This window comes from Convolutriloba macropyga, unplaced genomic scaffold (genome assembly GCF_964194025.1).
Source record: "Convolutriloba macropyga unplaced genomic scaffold, txConMacr16.3 SCAFFOLD_2083, whole genome shotgun sequence".
Taxonomy (NCBI): Eukaryota; Metazoa; Xenacoelomorpha; order Acoela; family Convolutidae; genus Convolutriloba; species Convolutriloba macropyga.
The window spans coordinates 30,001-36,308 of record NW_027452965.1 but is presented as its reverse complement, the minus strand read 5'-3'; the positions used below and the strand labels follow the sequence as shown (position 1 = coordinate 36,308).

At 42.1% G+C, this 6,308-nt stretch overlaps 1 non-coding gene and 1 pseudogene across 1 annotated transcript in view; both read left to right on the top strand.

The window, feature by feature from the left end:
- The first annotated feature begins 3,259 nt into the window (after positions 1-3,259).
- Positions 3,260-3,411, top strand: LOC142357942 (5.8S ribosomal RNA; annotated as a pseudogene).
- A 1,683-nt stretch (positions 3,412-5,094) lies between these two features.
- LOC142357943 (large subunit ribosomal RNA) overlaps positions 5,095-6,308 on the top strand; it is a 3,522-nt gene continuing 2,308 nt past the window's right edge. The window contains exon 1 of the ribosomal RNA XR_012761731.1: positions 5,095-6,308. This exon is cut by the window's right edge and continues 2,308 nt beyond it. This is a non-coding gene — a ribosomal RNA (large subunit ribosomal RNA).

Here is a 6,308-nt window from a genome sequence, read left to right as displayed (position 1 = left end):
AAATGGACTGGGCAATCAGAGAAAAGTACAGCGCTTCAAGGGGATCGTCTGTTGTAACTTGCAGACGTGAACCAGGAATTCCTGGTACTTATGAGTCAACAACTCATAGGGATTACGTCCCTGCCCTTTGTACACACCGCCCGTCGCTACTACTGATTGGATAGTTAAGCAAGAATTGCAAATTCCTACTGTTGGGACTTCGGTCTCCGGCAACGGGATGAAGCGGATCGAGCTTAATTGTCTAGAGGAAGTAAAAGTCGTAACAAGGTTTCCGTAGGGGAACCTGCGGAAGGATCAGTGATTGATTCCTTCGGGCATGGCTGCTGGTAGAGGCCATGTCTGTAGTGCGCATGACGCTCTGTCGCTAGAGATTGCTTGGCAACCAATCTCGAATTATGTATCGAGCTCAAAAACTACTTGTGTGGATACATAGTTCAGCAGTCATGGCAAGGGACTGCTTAAAGGGAGACTAGTTAGCAAAAGCAGCCTAGCAGAACTGCAGCTATCTAGATCTCAGAAGCTGGGTTATAGAAGCCCAGCTATAGACTTGTGAATGAGAAAGGCCTAAAAAGGTCCACAAGTCGCGTGGTTAGAACCGACACGCAAAAATCCCAGCGAGTGACAGAGCGTTGCGCTGTTCAGTGGGAAAGAGTTGAGCTACTCGGGGCGCCCACTGAACTTGCTCCGAGCCAAAGGCTCGAAAAAACACAGCTTAGCCTCAGATCCTTTACATAGAAGGCTAGCTAAAATAAACTTACCTTGGACGAGGGTAAAGTTTAGTCAGTTCTTAGGGGAGAGTAATCCACAGCTTCTCGCCCTCTGAACATTCTCCCAGATATGTAGGTCTGGGAGAGTCTCCTCCTGTTCTTCGGAATCTGGAGGTAGACAAAGACAGTACGATACGATCTTGCATCGGGATGACTAACCGATAATGATCATAATCTGACAATTTTTCCGGCTTGAGGCACCGGAGTCAGATTAAAGACACATACTGAACTAAAGGCGTATGTGCAAAGCTTGTCGGAGTGTAGAGAGTCAAGCTGAGTTGACTCGTCACGTGGTGATGACAACAGCCATGTGCAAAACACTCACAACTTTATCGTCTATGTGGAAAAGGTTGCTAACAGCGCTCTCTATGAGAGGCCCTCGCATATAACTATACGAGGAAAAGGCGATAGAGTTGTTTGAATGTGGGGCAGGTTCATCGACAAGCTAAGTTGATCACATTCTTGTTGTGGCATCCTACTAGAATTGGTCACGGTCTGCACCAACTCTCCCCAAGTTGGCCAGACTTAAAACTAGAAATAAGGTTTGCAGCTATGTGAACCTAGAAACTGTAAAGGAGTTGAAAGAACTTAAAGGAATTGAAAGAGGCCTTGAGGTATATCCTCTTGGTAAAGACCCACAAAAGCTCACAAAAGTGGCTTCGAAGGGCAAAACTGGTTCATCCAAAACAATTGGAGAGCTTAAAGCAGAACCAATTCGAATGAAACACTATTGGTGAAACTTCATCATGAGAACGTCACAAGCTGATCACGCTCTATGATATGACTAGTATTATGTTGCTTCTAGTAGGCTAAGCGCAAGCCGAAACATCAACATGTGAAAGTCGTAGAATTTTGCAATCAAACTGTGGCTAGTACTGTGATGTTACTAGTAACCTGGTGTTCCGTCATATGGCCAAGAGAGCATTTGAAGGCGAAACTTCTGCATGGGAAAGCTGCATCATGATCAAAATTTTATATCGAGTATTATGTTGACGTTAGTAGGCCTTGGCCGAAAACGCAGCATGTGAAAGGTATAGATAAAAGTTATTGTTGCAGTCAGTACTGTGTAGTTACTAGTAGCTGGATTTAAGCTCAAAATGAGACACTGTTGGTGAAACTTCATCATGAGAATGTCACAAGCTGATCAAGCTCTATGATATGACTAGTATTATGTTGCTTCTAGTAGGCTAAGCGCAAGCCGAAACATCAACATGTGAAAGTCGTAGAATTTTGCGATCAAATTGTGGCTAGTACTGTGATGTTACTAGTAACCTTGTGTTACGTCATATGGCCAAGAGAGCATTTGAAGGCGAAACTTCTGCATGGGGAAGCTGCATCATGAACAAAAGTTTATATCGAGTATTATGTTGACATTAGTAGGCCCTGGCCGAAAGCGCAGCATGTGAAAGGTATAGATAAAAGTTATCGTTGCAGTCAGTACTGTGTAGTTACTAGTAGCTGGATTTAAGCTCGAAATGAGACACTGTTGGTGAAACTTCATCATGAGAACGTCACAAGCTGATCACGCTCCATGATATGACTAGTATTATGTTGCTTCTAGTAGGCTAAGCGCAAGCCGAAACATCAACATGTGAAAGTCGTAGAATTTTGCGATCAAATTGTGGCTAGTACTGTGATGTTACTAGTAACCTTGTGTTACGTCATATGGCCAAGAGAGCATTTGAAGGCGAAACTTCTGCATGGGGAAGCTGCATCATGAACAAAAGTTTATATCGAGTATTATGTTGACGTTAGTAGGCCCTGGCCGAAAGCGCAGCATGTGAAAGGTATAGATAAAAGTTAGCGTTGCAGTCAGTACTGTGTAGTTACTAGTAGCTGGATTTAAGCTCGAAATGAGACACTGTTGGTGAAACTTCATCATGAGAACGTCACAAGCTGATCACGCTCTATGATATGACTAGTATTATGTTGCTTCTAGTAGGCTAAGCGCAAGCCGAAACATCAACATGTGAAAGTCGTAGAATTTTGCAATCAAACTGTGGCTAGTACTGTGATGTTACTAGTAACCTTTTCTTACGTCATATGGCCAAGAGAGCATTTGAAGGCGAAACTTCTGCATGGGGAAGCTGCATCATGAACAAAAGTTTATATCGAGTATTATGTTGACGTTAGTAGGCCCTGGCCGAAAGCGCAGCATGTGAAAGGTATAGATAAAAGTTATCGTTGCAGTCAGTACTGTGTAGTTACTAGTAGCTGGATTTAAGCTCGAAGTGAGACACTGTTGGTGAAACTTCATCATGAGAACGTCACAAGCTGATCACGCTCTATGATATGACTAGTATTATGTTGCTTATAGTAGGCTAAGCGCAAGCCGAAACATCAACATGTGAAAGTCGTAGAATTTTGCGATCAAACTGTGGCTAGTACTTTGATGATGCTTGTAGCCAACCGAATTGGTTGAAAAGCCCAATAAGTAAGCTAACTTGGGAGAGCTTGTTGGAAACCAAATGCTACTAGATTGGTCCAAATACATCCTTCAACAGGGGATCACTTGGCTCGCTTTACGAAGAGGAGCACAGCTATATGTGTTAATTCGGTATGAATCGCAAGATTTGTTTACCGACCTCTCTAACGCAAAAGGCGGTCTCGGCTTCGGCTGTTGACTGCGTCCGATTCAGGGTTATATAACTCTCGATTGAACACATTGATGTTCTATTGTTGGTGCTTCCAATAAAATTGGAACACTTAAAGCAGAACCGATTCAAATAATAGCATTCTGATCAATGATTGCATTCCTTGATCAAGAACTGCTGGAGTCATTGTGATGGCGAATTTTCTTCATAAGAAAATTGCAAAGAGACGGAACTTAATGAGACTAGTATTATGTTGTTTCTAGTAAGCGGAAGCTGAAACAGCAACATGTGAAAATCAAGTTTTGTTCAATGATCTCGAGGCGATAAGTACTATGAAGCAACTAGTAGCCTAAGCATGACTCAGATTTGAGACAGTCAAAAAGACTGGCGAAACTTCTTCACATGAAAGTTACATAGAGAACTACAAATGTATACAGCGAGTATTATGTTGTTTCTAGTAGGCGAAAGCTGAAACATCAACATGTGAAAGTTGTCTGCAAACTGTAGAACGATATGTGATTAGTACTGTGCTGTTACTAGTAGCCAGTCTGACTGTAGAAGCCAAGACAAAGGGAAACTAATGCATCTGAAAAGGACAAGTTATGGAAAGGTATGCACGATAAGTATTATGTTGTTTCTAGTAAGCGGCAGCTGAAACATCAACATGTGAACGTCGTTGTGTACAGTAACCTAGAACTATATAGTCCTTAGTAACGTGCATTTACTAGTACCTGTAATTGGTATTCAGACTCAGGCAGTTTGGAATAGTTTGGCAAAGATGCACCAGAGAAAACTGGGATTTGATACAGAAATTGTTGAATACAAGTATTATGCTGCTTCTAGTAGGTTGAATCCGAAACATCAGCATGTGAAAATTGAAAACATTTCTGGTTCGAATTGTCACAAGTATTTGGTGATCTGAGTAGCCAAACTCACTACAACGCCAATTGAAGGCAAAAATTCTCAACGGGAAAAGCTATTCTCATTGAATGAGCTAACAAGACGAGTATTATGTTGCTTCTAGTAGGCGAAAGCCAAAACATCAACATGTGAAAGTCTTGCTGAACAAATTTAATGTTGTTGAGCTCAGTACCGTGTGAATTAGTAGCCATAATTGGCGAGCGAAAATTGAACTGGCGAAACTTCGTCTTTGGAAAATTGCAGATGCCGAGCACTTATTTTGCAACGAGTATTATGTTGACTGTAGTAAGCGAAAGCCGAAACAGCAACATGTGAAAGCTGTTGAAATTTGTGGTCATTTTGCAATAAGTACAAGGAGTGTAACTAGTAGCCAGGTCAAAATTTGGGATAAGAATGAGCAAAAATTCTGCATGAGAACAGTTGAAATTATGAAACTAAATTACAAAGACTAGTATTATGTTGTTTCGAGTACGCGAAAGCGGAAACATCAACATGTGAACGTTTGTAACGAAGTTTCGTTAATTTTCAGCCTAGTACTGAGCAAGAACGAGTAGCCTCATCTCCAATCCCACGCAAAATGTAGTGAAATATGTGAGTGAACCTTATTCACGGTGAGGGTTTCCCGAGGTCTGTATTGCAGCGAGTATTATGTTGCTTCTAGTAAGCGAAAGCTGAAACAACAACATTTGAAAGTTGGAATTAATGACTGAATGGAAACTTCGACCTGTGTTTGATAGTAGTAGCGAACAAAACTGCTGAATCGGTTTCTGTCTCATATTGGTCAGTGAACCAATTAAGAGACAATCAACTACATAACCTGAATTGGGCGAGAGAACCCCCTTAACTTAAGCATATCAGTAAGGGGAGGAAAAGAAATCAACTGAGAATCCCTTAGTAATGGCGAATGAACAGGGAAAAGCTCATCGGGAAGAGAAATGGCAACATTTCTCGGTGTCCGGTATGGTTTGATGCTAGACTGGTGAATTTGTCCTGATGTCTACTGGAAAGTAGCATCAAAGAAGGTGAAAATCCTGTAAAGGTCATTTTCGATACCAGTCATAATGGCTCATTCCTATGAGTAGAGTTGTTTGAAAGTGCAACTCGAAGCTGGAGATATGTCTCTCCAAAAGCTAATTATAAAGCGAGACCGATAGTAAACAAGTACCGTGAGGGAAAGTTGAAAAGCACTCTGAAGAGAGAGTGAAAAGTACGTGAAACTGTTGAAGGGGAACTGGAGTGAGCGTTACCATACTCAATGCCTTGATATTATATTCTCGGCTACCGAGTAGTGTAGTTGTCGTCTTTTGGCAAATCTTGTTAATGAATCGAGCAGAAGTTTTCCTCGGAATTCTTCTTGTTGATTCTAAACAAAATGAGATAAATTGATCTTGATTGCCTGTCTGACCTCAACTTCCTATTCAATGCTCTCTACAGCCCGTCTTGAAACACGGACCAAGGAGTGTGAGTTGCTTGCAAGTGTTGTCGCTCATTGAAAGCGCACACGCGAAATGAAAGTGAACAGTGTAATTTTTATGAATTGCACTACTTTGTGTGGTGAGGGCGCCGATTCGGTGTCCCGCAACCACGGACGGTTTTGCTCTTATTGCATGACTGATCCAGAGCAAGTAGCACACGACCCGAAAGATGGTGATCTATGCTTGGGCAGGGCGAAGCCACGGGAAACCATGGTGGAAGCCCGAAGCGGTTCTGACGTGCAAATCGATCGTCTGACCTGAGCATAGGGGCGAAAGACTAATCGAACCATCTAGTAGCTGGTTTCCTCCGAAGTTTCCCTCAGGATAGCAAAAGCTTGAGCAAGATTGAAAAATCTTCGCAAAGCAATTTCATCGGTTAAAGCGAATGATTAGAGGAATGGGGGAAAATTTTTCCTTCACCTATTCTCAAACTATAAATCGGTGAGATGTCCTTGTGACTTAATTGCACTTGGACTATGAATGCAAGCTTTTTGTGGGCCGCTTTTGGTAAGCAGAACCGGCGATGTGGGATGAACCAAAAGTTGGGTTAA